Source organism: Nuphar pumila, chromosome 2 (assembly GCF_984573655.1).
Source record: "Nuphar pumila chromosome 2, dmNupPumi1.hap1.1, whole genome shotgun sequence".
In the NCBI taxonomy this organism is placed as follows: Eukaryota; Viridiplantae; Streptophyta; class Magnoliopsida; order Nymphaeales; family Nymphaeaceae; genus Nuphar; species Nuphar pumila.
This window is the reverse complement of record NC_143250.1, coordinates 81869248-81887305: the sequence shown is the minus strand read 5'-3', so window position 1 is coordinate 81887305 and position 18058 is coordinate 81869248.

Here is an 18058-nt window from a genome sequence, read left to right as displayed (position 1 = left end):
AATGCCCTTTAAGTGTTGGGACGTTGTAAGTTCAAACCCCAAATGATATGGTTGTACAACTGGTAGGGATCTGCCTAACGCATTGTCTATGAAAAAAAAAATGCCCCTTAATACCAACGGGGGCTCCACGTGGTTGGTAGGATCAGTGCAGGTGTCCTTGTGGTGGGATGTTGCAGGTTCAAAACCCATAGATACCTTGAATAATATCTGGTGGTGGTTTGCTTAACCCCAGCTTGCCTTCAAAAAAAACGAAGAAGAAAAAGCCCTCTAATATCACTTCTAACATTTGTTCACGATAGACTAAAGATGTATTGAATGATAGTAGTATGATAATGTGGCATTGGTGGGAGTAAACCTGCTAGTCAACTATTTCGATTTGGGTCAGTTACCCGATCAAATTGAATCTTTTTAGTTGAATTTAGTGAAAAATATCCTACTAATAATCAGATTCAGATTTGTTTTGCAGTTTATTTCAGATTCCCAACTCCATCTAAATCCGATGGATCTCTGAATATGCTAATATGCAAATATGTACCCGATTAGCTATTTTATGATAGTTGAATCCCGGTTTTGTACTACTCTCTTTTAATCCAAATTAAAATCTGACTCCAAATTCAATTTGCCCGGAACCGATTAGCTCAGATTCAATAAACCCAGCATCCCAACTGAAACCGACCACTTTGCATCCATACAGGTCCCAAAGAGACATTTCCCTTTAAGGCAAGAGATAAGAAATTCAATGTCAGGTAAGCAACTTTTCAATAATTCCAAATCTAGAGCTAAGGTTTCATAAAAAAGTGTCAATTAGGGTACCTGGGTGGAATTCTGTCAAAAAACAAAGCACAAAACTATGGGGGAAACATTTAAATTTTTTTTACTAAGTTTTTATTTTATTCTTTTTAAAAAACTCATTCTTGCACTTTTGAGGTTTTTTTTTTTTGGATTTATAACCCGAAGAAACCACAAAGTCCTGGTTGTGTTGGCTCAACCTGCTACCAACGGTCATCGTGCCGACAGCGTAAAACTTCGAGGCTAGGAACCCTGCCCCCAGGGCATATGCTACGCATTGACTTGCGCAGAGGGGTGACACCCATGGAAATTAAACCTTGACTGCCCGTCTAAAGGCAAGTCCCCCACCCCACTAAGCCAACCCCATTGGGCTTGCACTTTTGAGGTTCCAAAACATTGTAGCAAACTCTAGGGTTTCAAGAACTTGAAAATCTTTTTTCCATCAAATAGGGTCATTCATCCATAAAAAATCCCTGGCTAAGGGGGTCAGCTTAAGTCTTTAAAGTTCAAGGACATTGCGAGTTTGTTGTCCACTGTGCACAGTAACAGCGACATTGAAGCCAGGGTGGGTACGCACCCACTTTGACCAAAAAATCCCTCCAAACAGGGGTTAAGGTTAGGGTGGGCACCAACCAACCTAAACCCTTTTTCATCCCAGACAGATAAGTGGGAGAATTTTTTTGGCCAACTTTTTGACCAAGAAGAAGAAGAAAAAGAAAAAGAGAAAGGATAAAATCACCTCAGGAGATATTGTCGGAGACCATGCTCGTTTAGTTTATAATGAATGAGTGGTGGCTGGAAAGTCAGCTGAAAGTTTGATGATATTACATAAAATGTCACTCATTTCAAAAAAAGGGAACAAACAAGCGGATGACTTTGTGGTTTGTATCTGTGTAACGAGGACATAGTTGGGTAGACTAATTGATGAATTTTTCCTTGTTTGAAAGCCTCAATGGGTTGGACCTAGACCTGATTTTGATAGATCCGAACCAAGATACCAGGCGTTCAAGTGGATCAGTTTAAATTAGATATGCAATCCAAATCTGATACACTATGTTAGGATTTGGGCAATATAATAAGATCCAAATGTAGATCCAGATTGCATTTGGGATTATATGATCAACTTTAAATTCAGATTCGGATTGGGATTGGCATTTTAGAATGGATTTTACATTTGGAACCAGATCAAATCCCTTCCAATTGCACTATTTACATGTAAAAAACTTGTTTTTAGCCCTTTTCTTGTCAAATCTGGTATAACCAAGTTCAGATATAGATTCCACTCTGTTATCTCAGATCTAGTTCAGATTTGGGTCTAAACTCAGATCTGTTGCATAATGTTGAGATCTGGACCAAGGCATGACATGGTCATCTTTTTGAAAGAATTTCATTCTGGATACATAACATGATTAACATGAACTTTGGATCTAGGGTCAAGTTCGGGTACAAAAACTGAATGAGACTGTCTTTTAGTTGGAGCAGGGCGTAAAAGGGTCAAACATGTTCATTTTGTAGGTTCAGCCAATTTAAAAGTGGGTTGATCAGGCCTCACTATCAAGATCTGAACAAAATATGCTTAACCAATTTATTGCCTGACTTGATGATAGTTGAGTAGACGGTGTACATCCAATTGGAACCAGACATGCATGGGTTGGATAAAAGGTTTGGACCATGACATTGATATGCATCGAACTTGTTGGATCTCATTCAAATCGATAAACTTGCTCCGAAGCAACCTTAACCCGTTTGAATATGTAACCCATAATGGCAATTTTGTCCATTGCTAAGCGGGGGTAGGTAGCATGAAATGTAGGCATTCTATCGGGAGTGCCATTTTTTGTTATATTTAAAAAAGTGAGGTGCATTTAATTTGGTTTTCTAGAATTCAAATTGAGGAAGCTTGTTTCAATTAGCATATTTATGAATGATCGTTTGCTATGATTTCCGGTTTTGATTTAGTTTTTTTTTATAATGACTGAAATGTTTAGTTATAGTTTTAGATTTTTTTTTTTATTTTTTTAATTACTATTAGAAATTAATCCATTAATAGTGAATGCTTGTTTCTAGTAGAACATTAATGGTTTTGTTCTTTTATCAATTAGCATAAATACATAATTTTCATTTGTCTTTTATAAATTAGCATAAACATTTAATTGTAGTTTTAGGGTATTTATGTATTTTTTTTAATTAGTATCTCTTATTTTTTTTAATCAATGAAGAATTTAAAATTCAAGAAAGTTGACAATCTGAACCAATGGTGGAGAAGGCGTGGTCGGTTTGGAGTACTTTTGACCACTTAGCCATGTTTGCTAAGACTAGTCTTAAGTTGACGAGTTAAACATAATTGAAGCTTGACATGAATGGGGGTGTGATTTTGAATCATATGGTGGGTCATAGTTTAATTCTATCTCACAATATGACATGCCAGTAGAACACATTGGGACATGCTGTCACAATCTAGGAATAATAGTACTTTAGTATATTTTAATTATATATTAATTAATAAAATACATTTTTATATATTGAGATACAAAAATGCAGTTTTTACTGATTAAAAAATTAATCGAGTTCTTATGTCTGTTTTTTCAAAAATAGATGAACTCACGTTACGGACTCGTATCAACGGGTTGGATTTAGTTCGGACCCAGGTAGAACCAGACTTGGATGAGATTTTCGGGTGTGGTATTGAGTCTGGATCTGGGTCTAATCAGGTTCACTATAAGAAAAACCATACCCGAACCTGATAAGAACTACATGAACCATACCTGGACCATACCGAGTAAAACCACATTTTTCTATCATTTTTACATTGAAAATTTTCAGGTCTTAATGAGAACTCAGGTCGGGCCTAGGTCTGGGTCTGGGTCTGGTATAAAATTTCACAAACTATATCTGGGTCCAAGTATTAATTGGACCTTTGGGTCCAGACTTGGGTCTTCTTTTTTATCACCATACCCGGACCCTATAGGGTTTGGTTTTGGGTAAACCAGGCCCGTTAACACCCTTATTAATTCTAGACAAAAAGTTCTCTGTCATGAAATGTTTTTACACAAGCCAGCTCTGTCAAACACAAACAAGAGCCAAGTCATGAGCTCAATTCAATTCACTGGTAATCAAGCCGAGCCTGAATTTTGGTTTGTTGGGCTCGTTTACCAGCCTAACCACAGTTGATTGATTGATGTGATAGCTCAAACTTATACTACAAATAGGTTTTTCTCACATGGAAGATAATCTTCCTATAATGGTTGCTTAGTAGAAAATTAATGAATAAATAAATAAATAAATCCATTGGATCCAAGTGATAGGAAGCTCAACCCCCCATCAACTAGGGGCAACATGACAAAAAACCTGTCGGTGCACAAACGTGGCAAGAACAGTATCCGTTACACACATGATATAACTATATCAACATGTATATTTTACTTAATTTGAATCTTAAATGTTAAAAAAAAATAAAAAAAATGTCTATTGTAATTTTTACAAGGAAAATTTTAAAAAACACACTTAAAGTTTGGGCACTAATAAAAAATGAACCTAAGTTTTGAAAAAAAAAATACCTAAATTTTTTGCACCGATAATCAAAAGCAAACTTTCATCAGTTTAACTTAGGTAAGCTCTCTACTATATTAGATGTGAAGCACTCATACTTTTTTTTTGGAAAGTAATTGTTAGCCCAATGTTTCTCGACCACTTCCTCTGTCATATTCAAGTATGCAACTTCATCTTGCTCCTACATATTTTCTATAAAATAATTACAATGTTGTCTCGTGGTTACTCAAGTTGCGCTCCACCAGAGTGCACTGAGTGGTGAATCAATTTTCTTAAAAAAGTTCACTGTCAAGTGCTTCATGCAAAATTCAACATGACATCTCGACCATGTGTAGGAACAATATACTGAAGCCCTAAATGTTGATCTAAGATCACTGTTAAGTCTACTTTATTTTGGTATTTATCATCGTCGAAGCATGAAAATTCTGCCTTCAAATGCCTCAAAAATCATGCCTATCTCTTTTGACTCCTTATCTAAAACTACAAATGTTATATAAAACATCTCACCTCTAAGATCTACCATGGACTGACAACAATATACCCATGTATTTTTCTTTTACGAATGTGCCATCAACCATAAGAACCGAATGACATCCTTTAAAAAAACTATCGAAGCATGGACAAAAGGATAATAACATGTACTAAAATCCATCTTTTCGATCATTTTTGATGATGCCTAGCGATCCTCGATTAGCCATCATCAAATAATCACAATAGAAGAAAAACATCCTGAAGGACTCTTCGAATGAACCATACATCACTCCCTAATCAATTCTCGCCCATGCCATGCGTGTTTATAACTAACCTCAACACCTTCTTACTCGTAATTTCTCTTGTAGTTATTTTCGGGTTATTATGCAAGCATCTATGAATAACACATAAAATCTATTTGAAAGACACATTTTTCACTATGAGGTTGCCCACTACTCTACTATATGAATGCTCTCTTTCATACCTGTTCACTAGAAAGAACAATACTTCATGCATCTTTTGGTAGTGGATTTTTCAGGAGCAATCAACTATAGTTTGCAGGTTCTTTATTGTGCATACGACATTGACTTTGTTACTGCAGATCTTCATGAATTTTGCTTTATAGTTATTCCTGATCACATAATCTTTAAAAAACTTGTGACGATGCTCAAGATCATTAAGCCTTTTACCGCAAGCAATTTCTTAATCTTTTATCTGTTGTTAGCCATTGAAACTATTTACAATCGTTGTGTTTTTTGTTGCCTAACTTATCATACCACTCAGATGCCTCTTCTTTAATGATTTTCAGTTGCTTTTCATTGAACGAGAAACCATTAAATAATAACTAAGAGTTTTACTTCCCAAATGCCATTCATGCATCATCATCATTGTCTTGGTTATTTCCTATCATTTCTAATTCTTGCTAAGCTGATATGGTATAGTCATCATCGTTATCATCTGATTCTCCATTATGCTCATCATTGCTACTACCCCAAATAGACTGATCAGCTACACAAACAAAGTAAAAAATTTTCATATATATTGATGCCTTTGCTTTCATGCATGTAATATTATTGCATTTTTAACTTTCAAGATTAATAATAAAAATAACACATTCATCTCAAGCATAAATTAGAAAGTCCAACAACCTTTATCTAGATTTGGCATCTGCATTGGAAGACTGGGTGTCATCCAACTTATTGCAATGAAGATCACCAATACTGATTTGCTCACGTGGTTCCACATCCTCTCATTGTTAACTGTTTGGGACAGTGAGATGTTCTCCGAAGGACTGAGCTTAATACATAAATGTGCCTAAGTTAGATGCACATTATCCATAAGATTTTTATCATTCCAGTCATCAACTGGTTCTTGTACTTCACTTTTGATAGCTTCTTGTACATCACTTTCGACTACATTTTGTGTAACTTTATAACCAACAACTTCTTATTTAACTTCAAAAACAATAGCTTGTCGATTGCCTTTACTAGCACCTATAACTTCACTAGCAACTAAACATCACCACTATATAACATTGATTCTACATTATCATTGTAACACCCCAGATTTTTAAAACATTACTTGATCGAAAATTCATAGATTTTTTTTTTCTTTCTTTATAATGAAATTTAGAAAAGTTTTTTAGCAGTGAAAATGGACGATAATGAGTCGTCAATTTTAAAAAATACCAGGCAAATTACAGGTATGTGGCCAAACACTCATTGACCACCAAAGTGTTTTATTTATCAAAATGAGTTGTTTATTATAAACATTACTGCTTGAAAAAATAGTATTTTATGAAACTAGTTTTATAAAGAAAACAATGCAATATTGTCTGAAGAAATATTGAAACTCGATGTCGCCTTGCTTCGCATATCACATCGCAGGTTCAGTACCTGTATTCTCCATTAAACGGGGTCAGAACCATTGTCGGTCTGGTAGAAAAGCATTTAAATCAAATCAAGTATAAACTCATGAAAATACATGAACCACTTAGGGTCATAGTTTGCAACAACGATGCTCAAGTCTCCATGACTTAGCGTATATCGTGAAAGCCTCCTCAAAGTTAGGATTAGAACATTACGTTCAAGTCTCAAAGACTTGGCATATATCACGTGAGCCTCTTCAGGGCTTAAATTAGAACATCAAGCTCAAGTATCTAAGACTTGGCACATTCGTATCCCACGAATCCAAGTGAGAGCTCATTAAGCTTATCTTAGTCGTGCGAATACCACACAAGTATTTACTCTATCGGTCCAGTAGTATACTGATCTCAACACCTTTTACAAGGTTATGCAAGACTTGTCATAATAATGCATATTCATTCATACATTCATACATCACTAAACCTAGAACTAATGCATTGTTTCGATATTAACCATTCACCCCCTGGTACATGTGAGAAGCTTGAACTTTAGCATCAACACGACGTTCTTGGGGTGTATTATTCTATGTATTTTAGATACCTCAGAGGCCTAATAGCCCTATCCATGGTAAGGCGGTAGAACTCATACCGGGATAACCCTACCAGGCCGTTTCAGATGCATCCTCTAGTACAATAGTGAGGTTCAATTCTTAGATCTTAAGGATAATCTGACCTTCAAACCTCCTGAGTGATGGAAGGTCCTGTGAACTCTTTGGTTCATACTAAATACATGTCACTCGCAGGTTGTACTATCATCGTCTTCCACGGTGAGAAATAGTCTTAAAGGGGTTCGACGACATAACCATTCTTTATAAGATATTTGAATGCCACTCGGGCAAACTACTACATTCTGCACTAAGAAAAATATGTACCCCAACCTCATTCAGTATTTTGAAGCACAGTCCAACTGTGTGATCAAGGGACTATCGTTAAGTTTTATTCATATGCATGCAAGACTCTACTTTCGGCATCTACGGCCTTCACGAGCACTTCACCTTTTTTGGGTAGACAACAAACTCTGGCACTTACGAGTCTAGTTGTACAATAGTATAACACATGAACATACATATACCACGATCACATCTAATCAACTGCTCGGTGTATATAGCCGCAACGAGCATTTGGCCTAGTCAAGGCGCAACAACTACTCTGGCTCACTGACCCTTACGAGTAAGGTGCCCTTACAGGCAAAGGTAGAATGAGCCATTCCGACAGTGTTCCGACAACAGGGGCATCATCGTGTTATTCAAACTAGTTCAAAAAAGTCTTTTGCCAAATATTTTGACAACACTTTATCTGCTTGATGGATAAAGTGTGATCACCCTTTTTACTCATAGAAGGTACTTGTCAGAATTTTGACATTACCTCCTCTGTATAACAGAGTACGTGCTATGCCCTTTCTAAGCTTTGTTGAGCTTCTTTCGAAAATTTCGGTAACACTTTCTCTCTTTGATGAAGAAAGGGTTGCGTTCTTTTAAGCTCAGTGAGCATTTTTTCATAAAATTTGATAGTACTTTCTCTCTTTGACGAATGAAATGCTACACTTAACTCGGGGATAGATGTGCATAATTGTGTGTACTTCGCATCTATTGTGGTTCATTAAAATCTTAGGCCTTAGCTAGGCCATGCGTAAGTGACTTAGGTTTTTACAAAAAAGTGATTTTGTGTAAGAGCAATGCCTTTTCAATAGGGACTTCTTTCGTCAATCAGAATCTTGATCGATGAGCGACATATGAAATTGCATTGGCAATAGGAGTTGATCTCTATTTCAATGTTCATTTATGCGCAGCTATATGTAATATAAGCAGAAGCTTGTGCAATATAATGCGGTGGTGTAAATGAAAGCATATTTAATGTTTAGTAGAGAAAACTGAACTAAATAACTTGTGGAAAACAAATACATATATATTTACAGAAAGCAAAAGCCTTGACATCGTTCGACGCGATGTCAATCTTAAATGCATAAGCAAATTGCAGAAAGTAGGAACCTTGGCATCATTCAATGTGATAACAATCTTAAAAATATAAGCATATATATATATATATATATAATATGCAAAAAGCACGAGCCTTGACATTGTTCGATGCAATGACAATCTTAAAAATATAAGCAAATACATATATATAATATGTGAAAAGCAGGAGTCTTTACATCGTTCAATGCGATGACAATCTTAAAAGCATAAGCAAATACGTATATATTGAGAAAAATAGGACTTTGACACTAATTAGTATACAAACCCACCAAGATATGTGGTGGTGCTCCAACGAGGTGGTCAAGGCACTCCTAAGTCATGACCGGCACGTCCTTTACGCCCAATACGATCACAACTAAGAGTGTCTCTTGCAGCTTTCAATGAAATGATGATCCGACAAAGTTTAAACCAAGAACCAGTTTGGACCTAGCTTAGGTCCAACTAGGTTCGAACCTACTTCAACTAGGTTAGGTTTAGTCAGATGGGTTGGGTTTAGGCAAGGAAAGGGTAGAGAAGATCAAGCCGTCAAGACCAAGGGGTCATGTCTCAACTTGGTTCAAACTGGGTTAAGTGGGTCTAAGCCTACCCTAACTAAGTTAAGTCTAGATCAAGTGGGTTTGACCTAGGCTAAGACCAAAACAAAAGAGAAGAGAAAAAAGCTAACCTGGTAGTCAAGTGAATCTTGACCAACTGGGTTTCGCCTGGGCTAAGCAGGTCCAAGTTGATTGCAAGTGGGCTTGGTCTAGGCTAGAACCAAGAGAGAAGAGAGAATAGAGAAAAAAGAAAAGAGAGGAGCTAGAGTGAGAAAGAAGAGAGAGAAGGAGGAGGAAACAATTTTTCTAAAAGGGGCTCACCCGTATTTATAGTTTTTTAAATAGATCTTAGATCCACATGTGGTATGGATCCGATCCATACCCCTTATTTGATCCATGACCCAAACTTAGAGATAAAGTAACAAAATGACTTATATATTCCTGTGGGACCCACCTAATGATTTCATGAGATATTTATGTGGGGCCTACAAGATATTTTTGTGGAACCCGTCGGATATTTTTGTGAGTCTCGTATATTTTTAAGATTTTGCCGATATTTTTCATGAAAAATTATGAGTATACCATTTTATTTGTATTAACGAAACTAAGAAAGTTGGCTTGTTGAAATCTCTTAATTTTACTCAGAAAGAAAGTTATGACTCCTTAATTGATTGAGCATATATTTGCAAAGATACGTATATCATAGGTATAATTGGTTCGTTGAAATCTATTTGTTTCATATTTTGGGTTCATATGCTATTTTTACATAAAATACCTTATGAATTTATTCAGAATTTTTGCTAAAAATTTTGTGGGTCTTACAATCATCGTCCAAGACATGTATCCATATATGTTGGCGATCTAATTTTGAAGAACACTTATACCGAAACATCATTGACTCTTCAATATATTCGGATTTACGAGACATCAATGCTATAAATTTCTTATAGCTACTATTTTCAGAGACTAATATAGATCTCCAAATAGGTTGATTAGTGCTGCAATATAATACCCCTACTCAGAGGCGTAGCTAGGGGGGGGCAGGACTGGGCTGTAGCCCAGTCCTGCCTCCCCAAACAGTTAAATTGTTTTTTTTGTTTTTTAAAGCCCAGTCCTAGCCCTGCCCTGATTCCATATGAAATAGATTTTTATCCATTTTTTAGCCCAGCACTGACTGCAGCAAATAGTTTGATTTGTCCATATGAAATAGATTTTTATTAATAATTGTAGCCATTTTTATTTTATCTCAAAAATTTTTTTTCGGGGGCGCTGCCCCCGAACCCCCGACTATCACACAAATACAAATTTTTTTTGCTACACCCTTGTTTGCCCCCCCCCCCCCTCACATGAATCCTAGCTACGCACCTGCCCCTACTGTAATACTAAACATTTTTTAAAACCTAAAAAAAAAATTAATAAGATTATTTTTTTAAATTAATAAGATTTTGATTGTAAATGCTTTTGTTAGAAAAGATTTGTAGCCGTAGGCTCATTTTAATTAATTATTATTTATTTAGAAAAGAGATTAGTATTATACATTGGATCTTAGGAGTGGACCCTATGTTGGTTACTAATTCAAAGCCAGCCATTTTTATGGTTTCGATACGTTTCAAGAGGGACAACACCAAACAATAAGAGATTCCTATAGCCCTCCATGCATGTCACAGTTCATCCCAGGAGGCGTGGTTGAGTGTTTGGGACAGAACACTTATTTAAGGGTTCTGCCTTTTAAGAAGGGGGAGTGTATGGGGCAGTTAAGGGTGTCAACAGCTTGGGTTTGGCTCAGACGCAGGTGAAACCAGATCTAGTCCTGATTTTTGAATCTGGTAGCAGGTCTGGACCAAGTCTAATCAGACCCATCATATGAAAAGCCATAGCTGGACCCGATAAAAACTATATAAACCTAACCCGGGCCATACCTGGTAAAATAATAATTTTTATCATTTTTACATTGCAAAATTGTGGGTCTTAATCGGAAATCGGATCGAGCAGGGGTCTGGTATAAAATTTCACAAACTATACCTGGCTATATTACGTGGCTCCCATTCTTTTACTTGTGCCGACCGGCTGGACCTGGCTCATAGAGTGGCTCAACTTATAGAGGGTAGGGGACTTCCAAGGGAGGTTCCTATACATGGCTGCTAGAACTGTTGTACAGTTGTGACAGGGTTAAAGTCAAGCATAACTACTGTAAATTTATCTTTTTGGTAAAGAACTTATCATAGTTAACCATTGAAAAGATCACCCACCCATTGTTATGAGGTTTTTTTTTTTTGTATACAGCTTTGGTAGGTGTCTGCCAAACCCCATCTTGTCTATGAAAAAAAAAAAATTATAGACCTGTCGGTCTAAAAAGCCTTTCTAAAGCCATTTTGAAACAATGATTAAAAGACTGCTTTTTACTCCTCTGCGTGGCTACGGGGCATCACAAAGACTAGCACCCTAATCAATGACTACTCATCATCTACCATTGGTTCAACACTGGGTTCCCAGTCAAGAGGAGGTGGACCATCCCATTTTTTTCAAAAGGCCAACCATACACAAGGTCAAAGAAAATTAAGTTACAAAGGAGGCTGCTCATTTCTCATTATTTATTTATAATAAAAGCCAAAGAGACACGGAAAAGAGAGATATGCGTGCTAACTTTTGACCTATAAAATCTCTTGCAACTGAAGCCTTATAAGGCACCAAAAGGGTGTCTATATAAATATGCAGAATTAGGTGGATTCAAATGTTACCAGTAGTGGCCACAAGCCAATGAAGATCCATATTGATGCCGTACCTTCAAATTTGGCAATTTCTTTCTCAAGAAACAAATTAGTAATTTACAAAGTGCCACCTAATTTGTCAGCTATTTACTCATAAGCAACTCAATGTTTGAATGACTAAGCTCGGAGATGGGGCCGACAAGCTCGACTCGTATAAGATTCAAAAGGCTCGATCTTAAGCCCACACACATAAATGTGATTATACCAGCACTAATGCACTGGATCCATCAGAACTCCAAAGTTATGCATCCTTGGGCGAGAGTAGTACTAAGATGACCGAGACCTTTTGAGAAGTCTTTGTGTTGCACTCTTTTAAGCCCCAAGGAGGTTGGCGTAGTAGGGTAGGGCCTTGGCTGATAGACAGGCAGCCAAGGTTCAATTCTTATGGGTGTTGCCTTTTTGTGCAAGCCATAGCATAAGCTCTGCATGGTAGGCTAAACCAATGCGTAGCATAAACTCTGGATCCTAGCCTCAGAGTTTTATGCTGTCGGCACAACGACTGTAAGTATGGTAGGCTAAGCTAGCGTGACCAGGTCTTCATGCCAAGTGTGGTTTCTTTGAGTTATAGATCCAGAAAAAAGCCCACACACACGCACACTAAGATTACAAGATTAATCGAGCCTGCATGTCCTTGTTCAAGTCTTGCTTCTTTACAATTTTGACCCTAGGGTCGGCATTCAGGCTCGGTTCACTTGTTCTATTGAGCAAGCCTGTCTTGGGCATAACGAGCTCGGGCTTTCCTAGTGCTCAACCCTAATCTTTGAAACAAAAATTAGTCGGCTTTCTAGATAGATAAGCTAGTAAGCTTTTTGCAACATGACCCATAAAGAATAATGGCACGATTGCATCATTTGATATTTTTTTATTTTTTTACTTTGAGAAACCGCTTCAGGCTGAGAGAGCTCAGCCTGCTGTACTATGGTCACTGTCCATGTCAACATAAAACTCTGAGGGCTTACCCCTTGACCCCGAGGGAGTCGCCAAGCTTCCCCCTTAAGCATGAGTGACACTCATGGGATTTGAACCTAGACTGACCATCAAAGTAGGTCCCATCCCATACTCCTTGGGTCTAAACCATATGATTCCAGTTACCTTTCCGTTTTTTTTTCTTCTTTTCAAGGTTCAGCAAAATGCCAATGGATTTTGGTGGTTTTTCACGATCTTGCACATCTGTATACGGCTTAATCACGAGGAGTCCCAACCAGCAAGGACTCAAGTTCCTATCAAGACCAAACTTGACAGTGATACCATTATTAATGTTTTGATTAAGGCAGCTTGGGCAGTAAAAAAATTGTCAAAAATTAAAAAAATATCCGGACACGTATAGAATTCAAATGTTACTTTTTCAATATCATATGAATTCAAAGGTTACTTTTTCAATATCATGTGATATTAAGATCTCAAATCATCATGTCTGGTGGGAGGAATGTTGGTAGCATTTTATAATGGTGCATGACCTATACCATAGATTTACCAAATCATTCCTGATTAGAGAATTAACCTAATCAATCACTTAATTCTTATTAAGAAATGATTAGACAAATTGGACTTCTCAATATTTTGCTACCATCTGTAGATTGGCAATCAATTTCACTCATGGATTTTGGTAATTGGAAATTAGTGTCTGAGTTACTTGACAGAGCAACACGTGCATGCTTGGATATCAACAAGAATATAAAACCAATACTGTATCAAATCATGGTGTATCTATTTTCTCAGTATCAAATGAAAAATATCAAGCCATGAATAGATTAATGTGTTATTCATTCCTTATGCCTGACCTTTTTGACCAGGAATATTGGCTTCATATTATGAATTATTATTATCTAGAAGATCAACGTTTTAAACAGCATTTTTCTGGTTGGTGTAACTGCAAGGGTTGAGCTGCCACTAGAACCCATTCACTCTTCCATAATGGCTGATGAATTCAAGTCGTTATCATAATGAAATCATGCATTACGTGTGCTAATGTTGGTATATATCGATATTGTCCAAATGTTAACAGCAGTATTTTGACTATCTTTTTTTAAAGAATGCAACATTTATTATTAAAAAAAGATAAAACATAGTGAATACGCTTTCCGGGGGGTGGGGGGAGGACACGATCTACTAGCACTTCTTGTCGATCTACAAAATGCCTGCTAAGATTGCCAAGCACTTGAAGAAAATTATCCGGTCTTTCCTATGGGCCGGTAGTCATGAGCAGTCAAAATTGGCATTGGTCACCTGGTCAAGAGTGATCACTCTCACTAGGTGTTAGGATCTGTGGTCATAAACCATAGAATCCTGGATTAAAGAAGGATTACATTCTCCTTAATGAGGGCATGCAGGACCGTTGAGAGGGGGCCATCTTAACGGCCTGGAATCCTATGCGTGCACAGGAGGTTGGCCCACCCCTCATGGACATATTTGGAAAGTATCAAGTGCAAAATCACTACATGCATGTATGATAATTGTCACATGCACGATAATTGGATACACGAGGATCAGGTGAGCTTTTCACCAAGAATGAGAAATGAATCTAGCCCCAGGGTTTACATAAGTGGGTCTCTCGTTCTCTTAGACACATTCGAAAAAAGCTAGAGAGGAAAATACGAGAGAGAATTTTTACCCGGCAGAGGTTGTGAATATTTCTATTTCTTGGAGATCAAGAGTGTAACTACGTGCTCTCCCTGATCCATCCTCATCCTCATTTCGATCACCATTATGGAGTGTCCTTTCATTGGTATTAGAGGTTGGGTGTTGTTGTTGTCGTGCTGCTCGTAGCTGCTCCACTCTTTCGGTGATCGATTTGCATGTCCGCTTCGATGCAGGTTGAAAATTAGCAAACCGAGTAATTATGGTTGGGCTTTCTAAGAATGAGAAACTCAATGGCATGAACTTCAGTAACGACGAAAGATGAAATATCTCCTCATTCACAACAAAATGCTATATTCTGAATAAGAATAAACCAATTCTTGGAGATAAAGCTAGTGAAGATGATAAAAAAAATCTAACTAAGTTTGTCGAGGATGACATACTGGCAAAGACTACTCTCCTTATGTTCATGTTGAACGACCTTATTCATGTATTTCAAGATTACAATTCAACAAAGACCATAAAGGATGCGTTGAAGGAGAAGTACGACATGACTTTTGAGACTCATACTCAATTGCTTTTGGAGCAATACAACTCCTCCAAGATGGAGTCAAATGATGTGGTAGAGTATGTTATTTGCATGCTTGCTATGGCTAAAGATTTGACTGTGGCAAAAATATCATTCTTGATCGCATGCAAATGTCCACTATTCTGTCTAGCCTTCCTCCATCATGGAGGAAGGTAGCTATTGCTATGAGACTCAATTAGAAAAATCTGAATCTAGCCAAAAATTTTCAATAACTTGAGAGCATCGATTATAAAGAAACTTACTCTCCAATGATGAAATTTGGTTTTATTTGAATTATATTAGCCTTAGTGTCATTTTTTGACCTTGAGTTACATCAAATGGATGTAAAAACTACCTTTTTTAATGGTGAGCTAAAAAAGACTATATATATGCAACAACCAGAGAGCTTTGTTATAAAAAAATTAAGAGGATAAAGTGTACAGATTGAAGAAATTTCTCTACGGAGTTAAGCAATAACCCAATCAATGGTATATATATTTTTATAAGATAGTTACTAAATTGAGTTATATTGCAAATAAGTTAGAACATTGTATATATGTCAAGAAAAGTAGAAGTAAGTTTACTGTTTTGTCCTTATATGTTATGATATACTCATAGCAGGGAGTGATATTAGAATGGTTATCAAAACCAAGACTTGGCTATTATCTCAGTTTGAAATGAAAGACTTGGGTTATCAAAACAAATATTGTGCACTATAACAGACATTAACTTTGGTATCTAGTGAATAGATACCAAAGTAATCCTAGCATTCTGCATTGAGAAGAGGCGAAAATAATCTTTAAGTATCTTAAAAAAACTAAAGTACTTAAGCTATGTTATCAAGCAGAATAGTTAAAGCTTATTGGTTATTCTGATGTTGACTTTATAAGAAGCATTGATGATGAAAAATCCACTTCTAGATATATTTTTACTTTGGGAGGTGGTGGTGTTTCGTGGCCTTACAAAAAACAGGGTTGTGTAGTATTGCATACTCAAGAAGCTAAATATATAGCTTGTAATATGGTTGTGACCTTCGAAGTCTGGATTGGTAGCTTCTTGAGTGAATTGAGACTAAATATCTTGAATGAACCAGTTCAAATATACTGTGATAATAAAGCTATAATAGTTTTATGAACTTTGGAACTGATAGCTCTAAGAGTAAACATTGAGATAAAATATCAGTATGCACATAACATGATAAAATAAAATAAAATCTCAGTTAATTATTTACCTTCGGCAGACATGATAGTTGATCCATTAACGAAAGTAATTATTGAGGATGTCTTTATAAGACAATCAAATGAAACTTGGGTATGTATAAATTAATCATGAGTAAAATAATGAGTATACAAATGCAAAATCCTATTAAAGTGAGAGTAGGTTTTATGACACTGAACATCCCTAAAAGGATTATGGCCATGCGGAAGATGTTAGGATATGTGGCCATAAATGGTAGGATCCTCGATTAAGGAAGGATTAAATCATCCTCAATGAGGGGATCCAGGACCGTTGATAGGGGGCTATCTCAACGACCTGGTATCCTATTGCGTGCATGAGAGGTCACATATTTGGAAAGAATCAATTGCAAAATCATTGCATGCATGTATGATAACTATCACATGCATGACAATTGGATACACAAGGATAGGGGGTGTTTCACCAAGAATTAAAAACGAATCCAGGCCCAGGGTTTACATAAGTGGGTCTCTCATTCTCTAGGACACACATTTGGAAAAAGCTAGAGAGGAAAATATGAGAATTCTTACCCTATAGAGGTTATGAATGTTTTATTTCTTGAAGATTAAGAGCATAACTGTGTGCTCTCCTTGATCCATCCTCATCCTTGTTTTGATCACTTTTCTAGAGCATCCTTTCAGGCATGGTGGTCTTGGCATCACATCCTTATCCTTGAAAAATGCAGCATTACTTTCTAAATGGTGGTGGTATATTTGCCGCAATGCGGGAGACTTGGCTCCTTATTTTAGATTCAAATATGCTTTGTAGGGTCCTCCCTCTGACTGATCTCCTCTTAAGTTGAGACGGTCTTCTTCACCCGTTTGATGCCAATGGTGTAAGGTTTGGTCCCACTTTGTTTCTAGGCCCGAGCCATCGGGTGGGGTTGACTGTGTCTGCTCTTGGATTCACTCCTCTTCTGGTAGGGATGGCAGTGGTGCGGGGCGGGGCGGGGAACAAGGTCTCCACCCCCGCCCCGCCTCAAGATTTTATCCTCCATCCCCGTCGGGGATGGATTTTATCCTCCACCCCCGCCTTCATCCCCGTTTAATGTCCTCCATCCCCGGTTCAAACAGAGATGAGGCGGGGAGGGGCGGGGATATTGCGGGGAAAAGTGGTTGGGTCGGGGTTGGGGCGGGGATCATGGCAGGGACGAGCGGGGCGGGGAAAAGTGCACGTCCATCCCCGCCTCCACCCACAGATGGGGATGGATTTTAACCTTCGTCCCTGCCTCCATCCTCGTTTCATACCCTTCATCCCCGGTCCAAAAGGGGCGAGGCGGGGCAAGGCCCCGATTTCCCCCGGTCCACTGCCATCCCTATCTTTTGGTGAGTTTTCAGTGGCCACCTTTTGTATTGTGTTTGAAGAATTGGGTGTTGATCCCTTGCCGGATAAATGTGTTTGGGGTCGTGGGCTGACTCCACGTGCGGGGTTCTTTGCTTGGTTTGTGTTAAGCTTGGGGTCGATTGTAACGACCCCAATCCATACCCTTTAAAATTGCAGAATATTTTTTTTTCTAAGAGTTGCGGAAAACTTCCCAGAGACCTGGAGTCCCTACAGTTCCAATTTCAGTTGGATAACCACACACCACAAACCAACTTACATTTATCATTCGTAACCAACCAACTAAACTCTTTTATTAATGAATCAAAAAGAGTCATACTCAATGT